Source organism: Acipenser ruthenus, chromosome 3 (assembly GCF_902713425.1).
Source record: "Acipenser ruthenus chromosome 3, fAciRut3.2 maternal haplotype, whole genome shotgun sequence".
Taxonomy (NCBI): domain Eukaryota; kingdom Metazoa; phylum Chordata; class Actinopteri; order Acipenseriformes; family Acipenseridae; genus Acipenser; species Acipenser ruthenus.
The window spans coordinates 65,631,340-65,654,506 of record NC_081191.1 but is presented as its reverse complement, the minus strand read 5'-3'; positions in this window follow the sequence as shown (position 1 = coordinate 65,654,506).

Genomic DNA, 23,167 nt, shown 5'->3' with positions numbered 1-23,167 from the left:
ATTGTGCTGATTCCTGGTCCACCATGCACCAAAGACCAGGCAACCAGCTTCCCTGAAGCAAATACTTTCTGTCCTCTAAAGCTCCCTGATCATAGCTGAAAAACAGCTGCCCTGGCTGACCTTCAAACATCCCCAAAGCCTATCATGACATGGGAAAACACAATTGGTAAATATAGATTAAATAGTAAATTAATCTGTACTAAACATTTCAAATTACCACACACAATTCCTACAAATTTCACACAGGTTTTCTGCAGTTTGTACTAATGTGAATATTAAAATGTTTAATTTCACAAGCAAGCCTGACAACAACTGTCTCCCCTTTCTAGTTAGTAGTTTGATTTAATTGCCATTGTACTGTGTTACACAGTATTAATGATCTGTTAAAAGACAATTTGGATTTAACAGACCTGAAAAATTCCCATTGTAGCCCACCATAATCGTCTGCATCCTCCCCAACAAATTCAATGTGAGGTGTGTTTTGCCAAGAGAACCCAGGTTTGTTCACAGCCTTTAGGGCACGCTGAAGTAGTTTCCTCCTTCTTATAACCACAAACATTACAACGTCAGGGTTTGTGTGCATCATTTGAAAAACCTTCAACAAAGAAGGTAGATCTGCTTCATTCTAAAAAAATACAAAAAAAACAAACACAAAACTCCATTACAATTTACTTTGAAATTTAGTATGAAAATGTGTGCATATAACATACTAAAAAAATGCATGATCTCTCACAGTATTAGTGGTATTCCACAAATAGAAATAACTATTACTGTTTCAGAACAACTCTGGCACACACATTTTGTTTTTCGTCATCATCGTCACATTTTTGTCATCAATTCCTCCCTAAAAAAATAGTGTAATAACAACTATGTAAAATGTATATACACAGTACAGCTAACTGGTTTAAAGTTCATGAATTGAAAATGAGGACAGTAGTGCTCTTTATTCCTCACTCAAAATCCTGATTTCAATTTATTTACATAAGATATCCATGTCCTATTTAAAGATATATAATAGACACTAACAAAGTGTCACAAAGGAAGTGTCTCAAGAGTATGAAGGCAGCCCAACATGTTCAGCCTTTTCAAGGAAAGCTACACATTCAGGAAAGATAAATGCATACTAATCCTGTTTGTTTGTATTTTATTACCTAACCACAAAACCTTTAGTTGGTAACTAAATTTATAGAGGATGCTGAATAATGTGCACAATATTGTTTGGATTTAATTATAATGATACACAAAGGAAACACAATTGTGGGACATTAATTTGCTTCATTTGTGAATCCAGATGCAATATATGGATACAGATTTTTATAAAACCTATTTGGAGACATTGGTTCTGATTGTGATGGCTTGTCACATTGCTCTGATGGTCTTGGACACACTCTGAAGTAAACCTATCAAGAAAAAATAGATTTAAATTTACTGTCACAAGTATAGAAAACATGTCATTAAAGTCACTCTAAAAGGCCAGGGATGAATACTCATGATTTAAATCGCTTCCTATTGTGGGCATAAAAGGGGTGGCCAATCCTGCAGAGCCTGGAATACTGCATACAGTTCTGGTCTACACATTACAAAAAAATATATAGAAGCCCTAGAACAAGTCCAGAGAAGAGCTACAAAACTCATTCCAGGACTTAAGGAGATGTTATGAGGACAGACTAAAGGAACGCAATGTTTTTAGTCTTAGTAAAGACGGCTAAGGGGAGATTTTAATTGAGGTGTTCAAAACACTGAAAAGAATAAATAATGTTAACCCTAGTTATTATTTCAAACTATTAAAAGTTCTGTGAGTAGAACACAAGGACATCATTGACAACTTGCTAAAAGCCAATTTCAAACTGATAGTAGAAGGTACTTTTTCACACAAGTGATCAACACATGGAATAAAACAGATTGCCGCAACACGTTGTGGAGGCAGACACACTGGGATCCTTCAAGACCAAACTCGACACTGTGATAGATTCCCTTAGTGTACAGGAAAATTACGAGCTCTGATGGTCTGAATGGCCTGTTCTATCTTGTAAATATTTGGAACACATCTAAGTTATTAATCAATTAACCAAGATATGTGTTTAATTAAGTTTTTGTTCTAAATTATGTTTAAATCATCCACATGAACAAATTACCTGTTAACTGGTCAAAATTAAATTGTTTCAATTCTTTATAAATTCACTGGCGACCTATAAAACTTGCTGGATTCTGGCTCTCTGGTATCAGAGTTGGCCACCTCTGATGTACAGACTAACATATCAAAAACCTCCACAGTTAAGAAACCACCGCCTTACATTTAGAATCAGTTTTCATATTATTAGATACTGAATTCCAAAAAATGGTGTTTAGCTCATGATAGAACAATACTGGTAGAAAAAAAAGAGTCAAACTTACAACTGGAGTTACTGCATTAATCCACTCTCCATTACTTAAAAGATCTGTGTCCTGTGAAAGACAACAAAAACAAACAAACTTCATATACTTTAAATTATTAATGACATATAGAAATTACCAGAACTTCTACAAGTTAATAAAGGTGATATTAAGCATGTCTTTATGATATCCTGTATGTCCATTATGATAACGAGATATCACTATGCAGATCTGTTTGAAGAGAATCTTTTAATTTGGAAAAAAGCTATACATAGCTACATTTCAGACAGAAATGTTTTCAATGTAGTACCAGAAATGCATTTCCGAGGTGAAATGTTGTGTTAAGGACCATACAACTCAATACAATATTATTGTCAATAGAAATTCAAGCTTTAAAAGTATTTATAAAAAATATTTACCTCTATTGTAAACCTAGTACAGTTAGTAAAAGAAAAAATTTAAACATACAAAAGAAAAAATTGACAATAAAAAGTAATGGATCATTAGACGCACTTTTCTAGACTCAAATGATTGTTATTTATTAATTACCTGCAAGAGAGATGAATCAGATGAAGGTGTTGGTTCTGGTTCAGATGCAACAGGAAAGTAGTTTTCTACAGGCAGTTGAAGTTCATGTTGCTCTGCAGTACCTTCTGTGGAATCACTTTCATACTGTATGCTCAGAACTTGGGGCACACAAATTAAAGTTTCTGAAGGCTGAATAGGTTCTGGAACAAGGACCACAGGTGGAATTTACAGGTGCAGCAGGTTGTGGAAGTGGAGTTTGATTAGATGAAGCAGGCAAAAAAACAAAATGTTCTGAAGTGGTAGGATTAGCTTCTTGCTGGGCTCTCGCCAATGCAGGAGAGGATGTATTCTGCAAAAATAATAGACATCAAAAGCTTCTTTCTACTACACAGCAAACCACATGTTCATGCAGATCAGGTTGTCTTAACTAAAAAGGTATTTAATTGAAAAACAGTTATGCTAGCTAAGGTTAATAAGGTTTATGTGCTAATTAGGCATATGCATTTTAAAAAATATTTACCAGAATAATCACCCATATAGATTATGAAATGCATTTTTTTAAAAAAATTGAAGTGAATCTTTAAATGGAAATATTTGCATTATTAAAGTTACACCTCTCACAGATGCGCATTACCTGCAAAGAGAGTGGGATGTCTCTGTTTGGCATAATATAAAGTTGAATATCCAGTCTTCTTTTTCAAATCCATAACAGAAGATGCTTGTACCTGCGATATTCTGCGACTGTTGTCTGACCGACCAAATTTAAAACCAATCAGATTTAAGGGTGCTCCTGCAAATTAATTCCTCAAGTTCCTCCATGGTCTAGCCAAGTTTGAGAACAGACGCCATTTTAAATATTTCATGTGGACCAGGCAGCTGTTGTCTAGGAGTTCTGTTTTCTCTTCCCTCCAGACTTTCTCTAAGAAGGCCGGGAGCAATGGTATCGGCGGGAATGCGTATAAAAGCGTTCTGGGCCACTTGTGCACACAGCGTCGATGCCTAGTGGACCTCCTCAGTGGTGGAGGAAGAACCATAGGGGGCAATGAGTCATCTCCACTGTGGCAAAGAGATCGACTAGGGCCCTCCCAAACCGTTCCCAAATGCGTTCTACCACCTGTGGGTGGAGTCGCCATTCTGACGTGTGAAGACCCTCCCTGGAGAGAAGGTCTGCATTCCAATTCACCACTCCCGGGAGATGAACAGCCCGGAGGGACAGCAAATGCCTCTTTGCCCAGGTCAACAGCTGAAACGCTATGCAGTGCAACCCCTGGGAAGTCCTCCTTGGCGGTTGACATATGCTACAACAGACATGTTTTCCATGAGGACAAGGACTTGTCTTCCCTGGAGCACTGGGAGGAAGTGCTGGATGTGTCTGTCGTTACCACCTGACGGTTGTGGATTACTCCCATCCTTACGCCTTCTCGCAGGTGAGGGGCTTGCCTCCACCAGTGTAGGGCTTCCCAGCATACGTGAGACACGATCAGCCGACGGTGTGGGATGTAGCCGGAAACTGCGGCCATCAGACCCAACAGTTTATGACACAACACCAGCTGTACTGTGGATCCCTGTTGAAACAGGGCTAGACAGTTCTGAATGGCGGCCACGCTGTCGTACTTTGCACCAGTGTTAATTGGCTTTTGGCATCTTTCATGGTGAGACCTAGTCTCGCCAGATGCTCTGTCACGATCGCCGTGTGGATCACTGCTCTCTCCTGCGACTGGAAGCAAATCAACCAGTCGTCCAGGTAGTTCAACACTCTGATCCCTTGCAGCCGCAAGGGGGCTAGGATGGCATCCACACACTTTTGGAAAGTGTGGGGGGCTAAGGAGAGGCCGAATGGCAGCACAGAAAACCCGAAGACGCTTCCCTGAATGGCAATGCGGAGGTATTTCTTGTGTGCAGGACGAATAGGGGTGTGAAAATATGCATCCTTTAAGTCCGTAGTGGCAAATCAGTCGCCTGGCCGTACAGACTGGAGGAAGTGGCGATGTGTGACCACCTGGAACCTCCTCTCCCTCAAGAACCTGTTGAGGTGTCTCAGGTCTAGGCACCAGAAAGTATCTTGAGTGGAACCCCTCTTCTTGAGAGGTGCGTTCTAGGAGACTGATGGCTTGTTTTCGAAACAGTGTTTCTACTTCTTACCTGAGAGCCAAGACCTGGAGAGGGTCGCTCACGGATGTAACCGTGATCCCTCGAAAGGGAGGAGGTCCTGCGCGTAATCAGTTTGTACAGTGGCGAGCACCCAGGAGTCTGAGGTGCAGTTACGCCAGTATTACAGTTGGTGTTGGGAGAAGGGATGGGTCTGAGGTCGCAATCCTTCAGGGGCCTTGCTGGGGCTGCTGAGGCTGTGGTGGAGCCTGTCTAGGAGACTGTTTGGGGTGGTTCCTTGGGAACTGCCTGCCAGGGCGCTGATGTGCTGGGGCCCCATGTGCGGCATTTCCCCATCCTTGCGGACGGCCCCGAGTATTAGCTGCCGCAGAAGCCTGCAGGCGATGCCTCAGTGGGGATTGGGACTGTCCGGGTAACCGTGGTTACGGGCGGATGCCAGCGCCTCATGCTGTCCCATACTGTAGCGTGGGAAGGAAGCATGGCAACCACCTGTCGAGATGCCTCCCGTTCTCTGTGGGAGCGTTGCAGGATCTCCTCCACCGCTGGCCCGAATGTATTGCCAAGGGAGATAGGCGCGTCCAACAGGGCCGATTTGTCCGCATCTGGATACCCTGGCCTGAGACAGCCAAAGCTGTCTACGCGCCAGTACAAGCCCTGTCAGGCTTCTACCTATGGCTTGCCCCTGGAAGCTTGAAATCTGGAGCAGTGTACCTGACACTAGACGCAGCTCTGAGGCTATCATCTATCATCTCCGCGCCCTCACGGTACGGGTGTGTTTACACTAGCAAATAACCGAGCCGAGCCGGAACCAAGCCATGAAACTCCAGCCCTGCAACATATCTGAATCTGGCTCGGGGCCGAAGCAGGCTGTGGGCTGGGTTACTGCATTTCTTCATCACGCTCAAGCATCATTACAAGAAAAAGTGGCAACCCCCAGGAGCTCAACCGGTAAATGTTTTCGTAACTCCTTACCTTTACGCCGCGGTACACATAATAACACACATCTGACTAAAATACTAAATAAAATAACCCCCTCTCTATAATACGCATATAGTGAATCAAAAATGTAACTTTCCGTGAATTAACCATGCATAAAGCACAATGTAATCAACGCTATATTTTTAACAAACAAAAAAATAAAAAAAGGTAACATTCCCACTCGAGGATAATTTTAATCAGCAGTTTTTAAACTACAGCCTGGCTAAACGGCAGTGGGGAGTTCAGTTCGAAGTGACAGACAAGCAAACCAACAAAATGCAAGAAGGAGAGCGGGTTGGGGGGTTGGGGGGTTGGGAGAGTAGGAGAGTGGGAGAGGGAATGGGCTCGCCCTGGGTTCAGATGCCGGAGCGGGGCTGAAGCGTCTCGACTCCCGGAGAAAGCTGCAGCTCCTCTCGCAGCAAAAAAGTTAATAGATTAGGAAAGATAACTACGTTACAGACCTAATATTTATGTAGTTATAAAATTAATGCTGAATAAGATGTCTGTGTTATAAAGTGTCAGCGCAGCTTTTCTCCAGTTCAGATACTGTATCAGAAGGGAGAGACAGAAACGGAAGTTACACTGATAAGTTGTTTACAGTTTGAACAACGGTACTGTATTTACTGTAGAAATATTGCACTTGTATAGGTAATTGGGGGACATGCTGTAGGAGCGTTATATCCGAGGCGCGTTATTTTGTATACCTTTAATATGGTCCCCGGTCTTTGCTTTCTTTGTTTAGGTATGTATGTATTGCAAGCCCCCCCCCCCCCGCATTTTCAGTACTTCTCCACAATAATAATAATAATAATAATACTAATAATTTAAAAAAAAATCCATAGTGAAAAGAGATTTTATTAAATTAATACTTAGTTCTATTTTTGCAGTCTGTGTAATTTAATGTAATCGACTCAGCACGTTCATTATGCGTGACGTCTCTCAGCTCGGCTTGCCATTCTCTGGTGTAAACGCAACTCAAGTTACCCCTGCCGTACCAGGCTGGCTTGACTCGGCACCGGCTCGGCTCGGGTGTGCAGGTGTAAACGTAGCAAAAGAGTCCTGGTCCCCTTCGCTCATTGCCTTGTCTCGATCCGAGACGTTGTTGACCGCCGGTAAGGACGGGGATGGTACCGGGGCAGGTGCCGGAAGCAGAGCTTATACAGGCGCAGGGGGCACAGCCTGCTACCTGACCAGATACTCAAGGACCTTGGCCAACTGGATCTTCAGGTCTGATATGTCCTTCTCCTGCCTACTGTGCCTGGCTCGCTTACTGCTCCTTGAGGGAGTCCGTGAGCGGCTACAGGCTTGGTGGGTAGAAACCTGTGCACAGGGAATAACCTTTGACTGGTTGGAGGGCAGGTGAAGAAGGGGTTCCAACGCTGCAGAGGGCTCAGCTGAGCTGGCTAATGAAGCCGCTCCTGTGAACTCTGCCAGTCTTCTGCGCAGGGTCAGAGGCTGGGATGCTACACAAATCAAGGTGTGCTGCATCCCCAAGCACTTAACACACAAGAGGTGCTTGTCCTGTGGGGGAAGCACTCCACATGACTTGCAAGGGTGGATCTTGGACATGTTGTTGCCCAGAGCGTCTGCAGTAAGGATGTCTGAGCCCTGAAGCATCGAGGTCTGGGAGGGGGCCGAGGGGCCAAGCACCGAGTCACTGAAGCACAGAGGCACCAAAAGTATCGATGCACGGGACATCAATGCGCCAAAAACGCTGAAGCACTGAGGCATCGAGGCTCTGGAGCACCGAAGCACCGAGGGTGGAGGAAGCAACTCTCTTTTCTCTCTCTGTTATTATTTTCTTTAGCTCCCAAAAGCAATGTAGGCTGTTGAAATATGAAGAAATACGTTTTTTTTTTTTTCAAATGGAGCACAGTTGCGCAGCGTTTGCTCAGTCCTCAGACGCCAAGTTACCAATTCCAGGAAGTGGCAAGCCGACTTCCAGCAATTTCTTGCCATGGAATTACAGAAAACTCGAAGTGAGAGCTCTTTTACAAGATACAATCACGTGACTGGAGAGGTTACTTATACTTACGTGGACAGTGGACGTCACTCCACGGAGAGGCCTATCGGCGGCTTTGACATAAAATGCTCAGTAAATTCATGACCTTTGGCAGGCTTATCCGAAAAGTTTTGTTGTTGGTCATCTTCGAATTGAAAGGGAACCTATTTTTCTCCAGAAATGTTGGCTACCTGTTGCACTGGTAGTTGTATATTACCTCATTATATGTACAGCACTAAGATATTCGTGCCAAAATGTTTAAGTTTTTTTTTTCTACAGATCAACCAGTAAATGTGTAGATTTACCAGCTCAGCGGTCAATCTATAAAATAACTGGTATATGTGTAGATTTACCAGCTCAGCAGTCAATGTATTATTGCAAAAGCACATGGAGTACACATTTTAACAACATTTACAATATATTTGGATATGTTATGTACCCTGATATATACAAAATCCCTTATTTAAAAAAAATGGCAAAAGATTTGAATCATCCATCGATGGCACAAATAGAATATACAAATAAAAAATAAACTTAAAAATAAGTACAAAACTACTGGGCTAACATGCTGGTTTGTGTATGCACTCACTGCATTTAGGAGCATGTATAGCTCTTAACCAAACATCTCAACTGTCAATTCAGGCTGCTGTATACCATGAGCAGTGGCTTTTTGTCGAAGGGGGCTCCAAGCGACCTGCGACTAGTTCAAAGTAAATATAGAAGTATTTCTGCTATAATGAGGTCTATCAGGACTGTTATAGCATTGCAGTAATGTTCAGCATTTACCTTTGAAACATACAGACACTGACCTCTGTTAATTGTACATGCTTTTGGTCCTCTTAGACCCCAGCATCGCAGGTGGAAGGTTAATAAGTAATCCATCACATATGCAATTATACCCCAATTGTTGTCCAATTACTACCAATGTAGTATAACCCGATTGGGATATTTGATTATCATTTTATCCAGATGTGATACCAGTCATTGGAATTCAAGGTGCATTTGTCTTTTTTCTCTGTTTTTTGTGTCCTATGAACTTGTTGTTCATAATAACTGATAAAAAAACGATAAACCACCCTCGATACAAAAAAAAAAAATCAGTGTGTGGACAATAAACACCGAACAAACTGTGGAAATGGTTTTACTCAATTCATTTTGATCACCCATTTCCCATTAAAAAAAAATACCAAACCCAAAATAAAAACAAAACAAAAAATACTTAAAATCCATCCCAACTACTGAGTGGCAGCACATTCCTACGTTTCTATTGGGGACTCCGCTTGCGAGATTTAAAACAAGATTACAATTAGGAATGGAGGCTTGTTCGCAGGATTTAAAGCTGTATTACAGTTAAGATATGGAGGATTTCAAACAGAATTGCAAATTCTGGCAAAAAGTAAAAAAATGCCTACACACAAAAACCCCAGAAGAATGTGCACGTGACCATTCGTTGTGGAAGACAGCAAAGATAGTATAACTTAAGTGTGCAAGTACTGTCGAGTTACTACTATACATATTTTGACAGAAAAAAATGCCCAAGCATTGTGGAAAATAATTAAAAACAATAATTTCATACAGAATGTAAAAAGCTGAAGCCTTGAAAAAAAAACGATTTACATAAAAATCGAAAATAGCTAAAAAAATAAGCACCAAAAATGAAATTAATAAAAACCGAATGTGTGATGAGTGAGTGTTCCCCAGTCGAGTGACCTCCAGTTTGTAATCCTCCAGTGCGAATGTGCATTCTGTACGTAATGTGGATTTTAAGGTCAATGTATACATTTCTCTGCACCAACAAAAAGGTTATGAGTCACAGGTATCGATGTCATCGATATGTCGTGATTTTGTGTATTTAAGTCCCTTTCAGACCTTAAGGCTAGCCAATTGATCCCACCTCACTTATTTGGTTTTTTAGTGTAGACTGTTGATGCAGTATTCCATTATCTAAGGTGCAGTCTCACACTGGCCTTTGATCACACTGCATTTGATAAAATTCACACTCAGTGGTCTACTGAAAATACCTTTCATTCCAAAGTGTACCAGCTCTTTTTTCTTTCATAAATTGAACTCATCTCTGTCTCTTAAGTGTGTGTTTTTCATTCAAAGAAAGCGCTTTCCTTAAAAAGCTGAAGCTATGTTCTTTTGTATAATACGTGGTGGGAACAGTGCAAGCTGCAATGCTGCATGTGCTACTTCTTCAACAGTTTGTTCAGCCTAGCAAAGACATTGAGATATGGTAACCTGACCTTTTGTTCCAAACAGTTCATTCTTCCATTGATGATGCAAATGGGTTTTTAATAGGAAAAAAAGTTTGTGTAAGGAAAAACAAAGTCCATCCCACTGGCAAGAGGAAGGACATACAAAGCCCAGAACCAAACAATAGACAATAGAAACATAGAAGATCAGATGCTTTGTTAGCATTCTGAATTGAAAGTACACTTCCCAATAAAGGCAATGTTGTTCTTTCCCATCATCTGCTAGACAGACCTTATAGATTTTCACAACATCAACTGTAAGTGACAGTGATACTACACTTACAAACCAAAAAACAATAAACAAAAATGAGTGACAAGCTGGAAGCCATTTAGTGACCCCAAAAATCAGCCTACGTGCTCTCAAGCACATTCACTGAAAGAAGTCTTCACAGTCTGTTCCCTCTGTTCATTGTCTCTAATGGGCCTCTTCTGTTACATGAAGCTAAATGGTATGCTGGGCAAACCAAGAAATTGCACACAATAGCTGACTGCCTGGATATCACCAACAGATTTAATGAATCTGTCAGTAATAAGCAGTACAAAAGGTTGCAACACAATGAAAGACAGGCTAAGGAGAGGCCACAGCAGTCAGGTTAACAGATTAAGTTTCATTACATCAGCATCTGAGACAAGTTAATGAGGTTAGAGCAAAAAGAGGGGAATTACAGCTTCTGCTGACTCAGCCGGGGCCATTGGTGGAAATGTTGTGGGATGTTTCAACAAATGCGTCACTGAAAACCAGCTAAATCTTCAGGAAACTCATGACTCAAGAATGTTAACCAACTTTGTGAAGTCCTTCCCTACAGTACGTGCACAGTTCAAATAAGGTTGATGTTCAGTATACTTGATGTACTATATTCAAACAGGGGTATATCAGTACACAAAAGCATCAACACTTTTCTGGATGGTGTTTATTTCCAGTTGGCACTGTCTGCCTCAAAATCTCCCTAAAATATGGTATTTTCATAGATGGTTTGATTACTGGGCAAGCAACACACATTTTGTTTTCTATGTTCTGTTAAATCTTAAAAAAGGCATGTCTTCACAAGAGATGATCAGTGATCCCTTATTTGTGGTATCTGTGTTCGTAAACTGCTAAACAACCTTTATACAGTACTTTTGTCTTTAGAAACCTGTAGTCAAACGAATGCTCTGGTGTATAAATTACAGCTTTTTTAAAATTGAATTTACATTAATGCACAAATGTTTACTGTTATTTATATGATGAGTTGGAGTACTAACAACGTCAGACTCGTGAATATCAGCCTAATTAAGGCCTAGGCTAGTTGATTACCTTAATATACAATAAAATACTTTCTGTTTGAGGCATTGGAAAATTACAATCATGGTCCCTGAAAACTTATCATCTTGTAACTTCCATATCTAGTCAGGTATTACTTTTGCTTTTATGGATGAACAAACAGACTCACTCTAGATCCTTAAAATAAATGCAACAGTAAAAAAGACTATGACCCCGTTCACACTACTGGGCTGGTCCAGGGCTGCTGCATATTTAGGTCTGTGACTGAAAAGCAGGCCTAAAATGTGGCAAATTACTTGTTGGGAAGGATATATTTCATTAAGTAATATCCCAAATATAAAAGCCAAAGGTGGTTGAATGCTTGTTACTACTCTGATTTGGCTTGCTAAATGACAAATTATTAGTATGATAATTATTTATTACTATTTGTCAGATAAAAGCCATATACGGAAATAATGTGACACTATAAATATAAATTGATACTTTTTGAAACAATAGCCTGTACTCAGAATGTAAGAGCTACTGGGATATACAGTAATCCTTGATTTGTAGCAGATGTTTCTTATTAATATATATATATATATATATATATATATATATATATATATATATATATATATATATATATATATATATATATATATATATTTCAATGCAGTACAGTAGCAATTTTATGGTATAAATAAAATAAAATAAAAATGATATATATTATTGACTATTTTGACAATGTTATGGTGTATCAACAATCTTAACATTTGTGGATGAGAACAGTATTTTATGTGTGTGTAAAAGCAAGCACCTAAAATAACTGATCAGAGTTTTAATGTAAAGACGCACAGTTCTGTAGCTATGTATATCGTTATGTGCAAAATAAACAATGGCGGCTAAATATGCCAAGTCGCCAGCATTATTGATCACAATCCTGTAGTTTTTATATTTATCGCTTAGTTACTAAGTAACAGGAAGAAAAGGTAATTGTGATTTAAGGTTAATTATGAATGCACTTTTTATATTTGGGGGTGGCTCTATTTACCTTTCGTGGGACTATGGGAGTGTCTACTGAACTACGTAACCAAATTGGTCATGTGATATGAAAAGACAGCCCTAGTCTGCTTTGCGTTCATATATATGAAAAGGCCGGTCCTGGCCCTGGCACTGTGCCTCATTTCCACGTTTTTTCTGGCCTGCTTTGCTTTAACGTACCCAATGTGGCCAGACTGCTAACAATGGAACTACGTCATCATGTGATAATATTAATTAACTTTATTTATATAGTGCCTTTCATGCTAAAAGCAGCTCAAAGTGCTTTTCAAAGAAAATACACGTGTATGCTAAATGGGATAATTAAAAAAATAAATAAGAACTAGTACAAAAGTGATAAAAAACAATGTAATACAAGCTAAAAGAAAACATTTATTTTAACCATTAGAGGCAGCAGAAACAAAACACATTAAAGGTACGTTCAATTTAAAAACAGAGAGGTGTGTGCTTGTATAGGAAGCCGACGGGGGAATAGAAAAACATTTACCCCTTTACAATGGCTGCCGTCGAACAAAATTGTGGTGGCATGTGGGAAAATGAGGAGACAAAAATGTTTGTTGTCTGTGTGGGCTGACTTGGAAATACAAAAACAATTAATGGGCACTGTGTGGAATATTCGAGTCTATGAAAAAATATCAAAAGTCCTTGCAGATAACAGATTCACACGAACACCACAACAGTGCTGGGACAAAATAAAAAAAAAATGTGGGCTAACTACAGAAAAATTAAGACGCAACAATCGGAGCGGGAACAGCCAAAATGTTTATTTTTGTTTGTTTTATGAAGAAATGGACAGTGTTTTAGGGTGCCGGCCCGTGAATGAGCTGCAGGGTCTTTTGAACAGTACCTGTGTGGAGAACGCCACGATGGAACAGCACCTTACAGGTATATAAGCTTTACTGTTCTCTCTGAAAACAGGAAACTGTGTCTGCTAACAGTAATCATGCTTCGGTAAACATTCAGAGCACTACAGTGATTCTCGAGCAAAATGTCTCTTGGGGGTTGTTACAGGTTTAGGGGAGAGATCACAATACTTTTTTGCCCAGGCCAAACGCAACAATGACAAAACCTAGTTTGTTTTGGTTGCTGTCTGCCCCCTTTTGGAATGTTTTATTTGCATTGAGCCGATGTTAAGAATGTTTGTTTCTGGCATAGATAAAAGACGAATGTTACCTGCTTGGAAATCCTGCATGCTTAAATATGTGGTCCTTGTTACTGGTGCTAGATTTATGTATTGTTTTTAACATGGGAGCTATCAGATTCACTTTCTATCCGTCTTCTTTTTGGTTCGGAAAATTGGGTCTTGAGAATGTTGTCTACAATCGTGTACAGCATGAAAATAAGAATAGTGACGAAACTTGCAGCATCCATGGCTTGGGCAGTTTTTTTTCCCTGAACTTTGACTACTATGGGTTTCTTTTAAATGCAGCACAATATATTCCCACAATATATTTCTGTATTGTACTATAAACATACACCTTACAACCCAGTCCTTTTGTGTCCATATAAGAGGTACATTTTTCACAAAAAGGGGTTGACTTCATTGATCTAATTCTCTAGTAATGATTATCCAACCACATATGCATAGGAGTCAGCACAAAAGATTAGTAACTTGCAAAAAATGTGCTAAATAATTTTAAATAGAACAAAAATCAACACAGATAGTTTGTAAATGCATATAAATTAGCGAGAAATTACATTTAAATTACATTAAATTACTTTACTGGCTAACTGGCTTCCATCTTGCTTACAGGCATTTTTACTTCCTGGATTTCAGAAATGATGTGATATTTTGACCTTTCAGCTCTGTTGAGTCCAACTGCTTCCATACTTTACCATAGATTCACAGCCTGATACAAAGTTAAGTAATTGCCTACTGCAATTATGCTTCATAGCTACAAACGATTATACAGTGTATATTACAGAACAATGTTATTTTTTTAATGAATTAAAGCCAAAGGAAAAAATGAAAGTAGTTTATGTTGAAAGCTAATTTAGGGGCTCATTCACAAAGTTCTTTCTAGTTTGCATCTTTTCTTTATCTTACTTTTGGCAACCAGAATGGATCATCAGTTGAACACCTGGAGGGTGTTTGGTTTGTTTAACATCATACAGTACCTTGGATCAAATGGGTCTAATTCCAGGGACAACCCTTAGAAGTACAGTATGTTATAAACCCATGTCATAAGAAGAAAGCCGGACGGAACTGGGTTTATTTCTCTATGCATGTTTTCACCTGCTTTGAGCATGTGAATCAGTCCTGCGCGGGTCAGATTTTTACGACCCGCTACTACAGGACCCGACCCGAACCCACAACCCATTGCAGCACTGACTCTGTCATGCTCTGACATTCACACACAGATATCTCTACCATTCTCCACAGATTGAGTTTATACAATAGGCTATACAGAGTGGTAGTATTCTCTAGTGGTCTGGATATATTTTAACCTTGTAACATATTAACTATCTCTACTTACTTTACTATAAAATACAATCCTTTCATGCCACCAGGTGAAAGGGAGCTACAACTGTGCTTTCACAGAGATGTACCAGTTTTGTGGCTGTCGTACACAAAAGCATAATGACAGGTTTTACAAGCAACAAATCCAGTCACATGTTCATTATTTTCATTCGCTATGATTCCAAAAGAATTCCACACTTCTGATTTACCTCTCAAACTATTATCCACTACATGATATAAACTTTGCGCTATCTTTTGTTTCACCTCGTCCACAGATTTTTTATATCACCAAGCAGACATGATAAAAGGATCTTGTGACGCACCAAACAAGCGGTAAGCGGCAATACAAACGGAGAACACTGCTTGGTCAGCTTACTCCTCCCTAATCACCTCCTTCTTTAGTTCAGGAAATACCGGTACATTTACCTTCTAATACATTATTTGGGAAAGGGTTACAGAAGAATACGCTAAAAAGACAGAAAACATTTAAAAAAATTTTGACCTGCCCCAAACCGTGAAAAAGTTCACATTCCGACCTGAATCCAACCCGCTTTTGCGGGTCACCCGGGGCACCTGCGGGTACCCAACCCGATGCAGGACTCTAATGTGAATATTAGATGAAACTGTAGGCGAGCCTACACACAAATTCATGGGTTTATGTCTATTAGAATATTGTAAACAATTCTCTTGTCATCGTTATCATATTCAAGTCAATGCTTGATTTGTATATATAAGATTATGGAATTGGCTTTTGTTAGTGCCAGCTTTTTGAACAATAGGTTATTTGTGCTGTAAACGTCAAAGGGTTCTAAATATACCAGGTATTAATACCAAAATATTCCTGATCACATTTATACATTCCATCGATTAGGCATCTGTTCATAATATAAAAACTATATTTACCATTTTTGACAGTGTCCTAGTGTGATCTGTAGTGTCTCAAATAGCACTATTATCAGGGACAATCACCGCATAAGAGATCATTTTCACCCAATCCTGACTAACCCTGGTCGTCAAGTCACTATACTCAGCTTGGGTCTTGGTAAAGTTTAATATTTATTGTGTTTTAATTTCTCTATTATGTATTTGATTGAGTGATTAAATTAATAACTTTAGGACAGAAGGTACAAGTGGTCTTGAAACTATAATTACTATGGCCTTTTTTAAATAAGTAAGCACATTCAGTCTGTGTGGTCCCAGTATGGTGGTCATCGTATTTATGTAGTTCAAACTAATAACCAATACTTACAATTATTCTGCCTATTTAGACTACCTTTAATTGCTATATTATGAATTTTCTTTAACATTAGAACAACCAAGGGGGTCATTTTGACCCTGTTTAAAAAATGTATTCATGACATTCACAAAACTACATTCAAAGCACTTTATCTGTATTTTTTTGGAAGTAACACACACACACACACACACACACACACCTACCTAGAATGACCCAGGGGTTATTTTGACCCCCTCATAGTAGTCTTGCCTTTGATTGTTAAAGTATTTGAAAATGGCATTTGTCTTTGAATACAATTATAGTTAATCTTTTTTCACAATAACGCTGGCTGCTAGGGGTCTTACTGTAAAACAAGTTTGGAAAAGCAGAAAAACATGCAAGACGGTGATTCAGATGATGTTGACATTTCCTCTAGTGCTTCTGACTCAGAATTTCTAGCAATGGGAATAAGACAACTAATACATGCTTTCAGTGCAATAAAGCTGTCTGTGGTTTATTTGCATCAAAGGAATTGAAACAGTTCATATGCCTATTATTTTTGTTATATTCCCAATTATACTGAGTGTAAATGAGTAAAATACACCATGATTTGGTAAATATACATGTTTTGTTTTGATTTTTGATTTTTTTTTTTTTTTTTGCAGTCTTTGGCGTTTTAATCTGTGGAAGCCCATTCCCGCCACAAAATGAAAAAAAAAAAAAAAAATCAGAATTCTGAGATACCAAGTCAGAATTCTGACTTACTAAGTCGGAATTCTGAGATACTAAGTCGGAATTCTGAGATATTAAGTCGGAATTCTGAGATATTAAGTCGGAATTCTGATATATTAAGTCAGAATTCTGAGATACTAAGTTAGAATTCTGAGATACTAAGTTAGAATTCTGAGATACTATCTCTGAAGTTGCTAATTATATCCAACAACAACTTTCAACATCAGGCAAACTGCATGGGTACAGGTGGATGTACCACAAGTGTTGGATGAATGGCATGATTGTTAGTAGAGAGACTGTCAGGCTTATTTTAAGACTTTTAGATGCAGAAGGAGTAGACTTGAGAGCAAGAAATCAGCTTCGCAGATAGACCTACTTTAGCCGTGGACCCAATTTTGTCTGGCACATAGACAGGTACAACAAACTTAAGCCATATGGAATAGCCATAAATGGATGCATTGACGGATTTTCACGTCAGTTGATATGGCTACATGCATAACCAACAGCGATCCACGAGTTATTGCCCGGTATTACATGAATGCCGTTTCTGAACATCAAGGATGTGCCCACAAAATCAGGATTGCTATGGGTACGGAAAATATTCATGTTGCGACATGCAACACTTTCTGCGGCTGCATGGTGGAGACTCACCACTCACCATGTAGTTCTGAAATTATTCTGAAGGGTACATCTGAAGTGAAACCGAGAACAGTGGACTGCAATTCAATAGTGTAAAAAGTGGTCTGAATGTCAACCAAGTTTAATAAAAAAAATACATACCTTACATAAACATATGGGAACAAAAATAAAATACCTGAGTTCACCTTCAATAACTACTATTGAAAGCTTTGAAGTCACGAGTTCTAAAATAATAAAATAAAACTAAAAGAAACTAATACACCATTGTATTGTTAGGCACCCATAACATTTGTAAATGCTAAGTGAGAATTTGGCTTGACATCAAGTTTTTAAGGATATTCCAAAGGCAAGTTATTTACTGCTTTCTAGTACCTTCCATTAGAAAAAAAAATCATAAAATTGTTATCCCCCTGTACCACATTTGAAAATAAACCCCATTCTCTTAGACTTTACTAAGTTATTTAGATTTTTGAACCCATTTCCAACAACTTACACCAAATCCATAACCCAAACATTACTCTCCAAAATTCGATTAATTTCTGACCGAAAGTCAGGATAGTTATCATAGCAAACTGATAACTCAAGGAAGCAACCACAAGTATGGGAAACTGGTCGTCTTTGTAAACCTTGTAGGTGAGTAAATTGTACTGTGATGCTTTTACCAAGAAACAAGTCAGATCCTGTGCAAAATCGAAGAAACCGACTGAGTTCCAAACCTGACTCCCTCATGTATCTCAACAAGTAACTCTGGATTTCTCTCTCAGCTGGATTTGTAAGAGTAGTTGTTGGGAATTTTAGAGATTTCACAAGTTTTCTTGAAGACGGTTGCATTTCATCGTACTTTTTATGCAGATCTTTAAAGTCAGAAGCCACCGGGGCAAGAATTTCAGACCACTGGTCAATCACAAAAACTGGTTCTTGAAGCAGTACTTCGTGGGCTATTTCATGTAAAATCATTGCAGAATTACCTGCTGTTGGTACCTTTCTACAGTTATGCATATCTAAGGCTTCCAACAGTTGTTCTTTGTCAACCAAATCGAAACTACAGGATGCCTGTTGAACTAATTCCCTTTCGGGATCTGGGACATACTGCAGGAAATTTGCGATAAGGTCTCTTGTTACAGCACCAAATGCAGCTTGCTCTACAATTACTGGAGCTAGCTTTATAGGAAAATACTTTTCTTTTTTCCAACCAAAAACCAACAGGCGGCCTACACTTTCCCATTGTTTTTTAACAAAATCATGTCTAACAAAAAAAACCTTGTATGTTGTGCCAAGTGTACACTGCTCATAGAAATCTTTCCAAAACTCACTTAGGCAGTCTCTCATGACACCCCCTTCATCTTGTGCCTTTTCAGTTTTTCCATCACGAAGTACAAGTTGGATACTGATCTCATTTTCCAAAATGCCATCTTCAGAGAAATGTGCAAACAGTTGGCCACGATGAACACAAAGAATCTTCTTTTGCTCAGAATTGCAAGTATTTAGTTGGATAGTATCTGACAGAGATAGAGTATCATCCAATGGAGGGTCATCAGTTTCTCCATGATTTCCCATGAAAAATGAAATAGTACTGTCTTCAAAATAATGGTTGTCTAAGGCCTGACCACTTTTAGTATCGCTACGCAAGAAATAAGTGTCTTCATCTGTAGCTTCATAGATGCAATCAGTACGTTTACATGACAAAGTGTTTTCCGAACACTAATGTTTTCGGAAAACTGAATCAGAAAACTGATTTTTAGGTGCTGTTTTCTGAAAACTGACCTAAGGAATATTCCAATACATTTTCCGAAAACTGTGTTTACATGACTTTTGATATCGGAATTAGTTTTCGGAAAACTTAGTTTTCCGAAAAATATCAGAATTCTTATGCTCATGTAAACGCACTGAATGATGTTACTGGACCTGTTAGGGTCCTGGTCACTTCCACAAGCATCAATGCTCGTAGATTCTTCAGGACTAATGGTAGTTGTTGCAGATGGCATTGCTATTATTTGTCCTGCTTCAAGACAAGAATCATCTCTGATGGTTGAAGGTTCAACTATTTCAGCACAAGGTAAAGTGGTCAACTCTGGAATTTTAGTTTCACTTCTGACTGATGTGTTCAGTGACACAGGATTTACTCCCTCACAGACTTCTTGCATACCATCTTTCCAGCCAGGTGTTTTTTTGCTCTTTTTGCTGTTAAATAAAATCGCAGAGTTGACAGCTTGGTTTGAGTGTAAAGTACTCCAACAGTGGTGATGTCATCCAGGGCTACATTTTCATAATTTGTCATGTTAAATTCAAAATCATCCAGATTTCCAACAGAATTTTTTCCATTTGGGAAAAACAACCGTATTCCCTCTTTAAGCAGGTCATCCTTCTTCCATTCTTTTGGTACCTCCAATTTCCGTGTTCAGCATCAATCCAATACAGCATCCATCCAATTTCAATTTTTCTATTTTGCTTTACTGTCTTTCTCCTGTTGCTGAGTTCACAGTCAGCATCTTCTGTATTATCTGTTCTTGGTTTCTTATTCTTTCCTAATTTTAGTTTTAAATGTTCAAAGAGCTTTGACTGTCAGCTGTTTCCAGTCTTTCCTTTTGCAGTATGACAAAACTGCCAGAAGATCTCCATATAAGGGTAAGTATTTTGATAGCTGTTCATCTGACATCAGTAGCGTTACAGCGGGGTCAATCTAAGATAAAAAAAAAAAAGAATGAGGTTACAATAGGATAAGCCTGTGTCAACTCCACCAGAGATGCCCACCTCAAGATTTTGACTTTGCTTATATTTTGTGTAGTGGAAGATATACAGGTCATTTATGAAACCAGGCCAAATATTTAAGATCAACGATGAAGATTTGTTAGTCATACTTGAAATGCGTTACATTTTATTTTGAGGGTCTATAAATGATATTTAGAATGTCAGTAGCCCTATGAATGCTTCTGTATGGATAGCCAAGTAGGTCTTCTGTAGAATTCAGGCAACATAAGTACCACTGCTTTAGTATTTCTAATGTTAATGTTAATTGAAAGGTTAATTGTATGATTGAGGAATTGGACAATTTGTCAAATTTAAGACCCCCAGCACCTAGGGTTGGCAATGTTTTTTTTATTTGTTTTGGGTTTTTTTTTTTTAGTTTTTTTTAAAAGAAACAGTTGGATGTAGGGGTGGATAATGTTCTTAGGGTGTTGCAAATAGCAGGTAGTGAATAGTTACTGTATACCAAAACAAATTGTTAAAAAACTAAATGAACACATAAATAAAGCTAATGTGAACTATAAAATGTTTTGCCTTCTTAAAAAGCTTTCTTAGTTTCATCACTGCCACTACTACATCATTCACATCATTACTGCATCACATATTGTCATGTTAACTACATTTTAATGTGCACAAAATTGAAAAGCCCCTTTCACACTGAGATGCATCAGCAGCACGGTGTTGTCTTTTACACTCAGAATAATCAGGAGTTTGCAGTTTGAGGGGATATTCCCCCTATTAAACACATTTTAAATGGTCAGATATCATTTAAAATAGGGATGGGATTCCCTGCTTTTTGCATTTGCCTTGAAAAACTATCGTAGTACAAGAAAAAATGATTTACAAAAAAAAAAAAAAAGAAATCAGGTGCTTTAAATCACCAACCCTGATTTATTGCTGTTTTATTCTTGTAGTGCTTTTATTGCTTGTTGTATTTGATTTGTGAAGTGCTTTGCAATCTCTGAAAGGTATTTATAAAATTAATAAATTATCATTATTATTATTACTTATTTTTATGAGAAACATGTTATTGTGTAATACAGTTATTACATTAAATGTTTTACCTGCAGGTATTTTATTAACTAGGCCAATAACTAAATTATAACACAATACACTTCCGACTTAATCCATTTTCCAAATTATCATTAAAATAATCCTGTTTTACATTTAACTGACACATTAGGTTGCTTTATTATACAGTAATACTTATTTATTTTCTTAGCAGATGCCAGAACCCACTTTAACTTGGCAAAACACTGCATCACAGTGCACAGTTAATTAGTAAAAATTAAAAAAGAAAAAAAAAGTTGTGAAAAAAGACTGTAAAGACCATATATGACATTGTTAAATAGGCTTATAACACTTATTCCCAATCGTACCTTGTTAAGAGGTAATATGACCCCATCTATACTGTAGTAAAGACACAAAATAGGGTTTTACTGGCTTGTTAATAATTATTATTTATAAATACCTTGGTAAAAAACGCAGCAAAAAAGTGGGCCATTTATGTATAAATTAACACTTTCTTTAGGCACTTTCTGTATATTTACTATGACTTCCTGCATTCCCTAAAGGTTTTATAATAGACTTAGTATCTCAGAATTCCGACTTAGTATCTTAGAATTCCAACTTACTAAGTCAGAATTCTGAGATAGTTTTTTTTTTCTTTTCATTTTGTGGCGGGAATGGGCTTCCATATTAATCACACCATTGGCAACTATAACATAGGAAAACTAGGCCATTCTAGGTAGGCAGATCTTCTTTCTATTCAAACAAGTTATTTATGTGACTGCATACTGATTTGTGGAGTGTAGAAACAATTTATCAAATGTTTGTCCCCTACACATCCAAAATAATTATTTAACATTGCCAATCTACTTTGGCACAACCTAACTTTTGTTTATCAATCATACGTATACTGTTATTAGACCAGACATGTTCATTATAAATTGTTCATTGTCTAAATAGGTCACCTTAAATTATATTTCAGATTTTTTCGAAAGCCCTTGAGTCAATTCATTACCAATACAGCTCCCTTTTATTAAAATATTTTCCCACAGATTAGACCATTGTGATGTTTTATTTCCATCTAATTAGTGTATGGGAGATGTAGTCGCATTACATCAAATCCATTCTACACAGACAATATCCTTTTACAATTTTACAAGCCTAATTAACAATATATTTTTTTTAGTTTTAGACAAAAGACATATAAATTAGACACCAGACTTGCCACTGTGTTGCAACCCACATAGGCTACAAATGCTTAGCTATTGGACAGGGGTGGCCAAACTGCGTCTTGCGAGCAGGCAGTTCATGTGGGTTTCACGGTGAAATGCTGGGGACTCTTTGCGGCTCGAATGAACTGAACAAAGAATAATAAACAAAAGCAAAAATAAAAGAGAGAAAAACAAAAAATAAATACGGGTTTCTTATTTTTGTTCACTGTATTCATTTGTGTTTATTATTCTTTATTCTCTCCCCTTCTCTCTATACTGTTTATTTCAGCCTGCATGTTTACTGCAAGGACATTTCGTCACTTGAGGACCTTCGACATCGCTCGCTGGTGCATGCATATTTCGATCACCTCGCGTGAAAGCCGGATGTGTGGTTGAAACTTGAAAGTCAATTTAATCGTTTTTAATTAAGTGCTCGTTCATTTCGTGGAGACAATGGCATTGAGTAAACCATCAACGAATAATAAACGAAAGTATGAGGCTGTGACAGGGTAGCCAAGACCGTGTTGTCAGGCCAGGAAGTGAATGCAGCACACAGGTACTTGGGTGCAAAGCGCACTGCGGCGGCGTGTTTATTTAATAACAAAAGA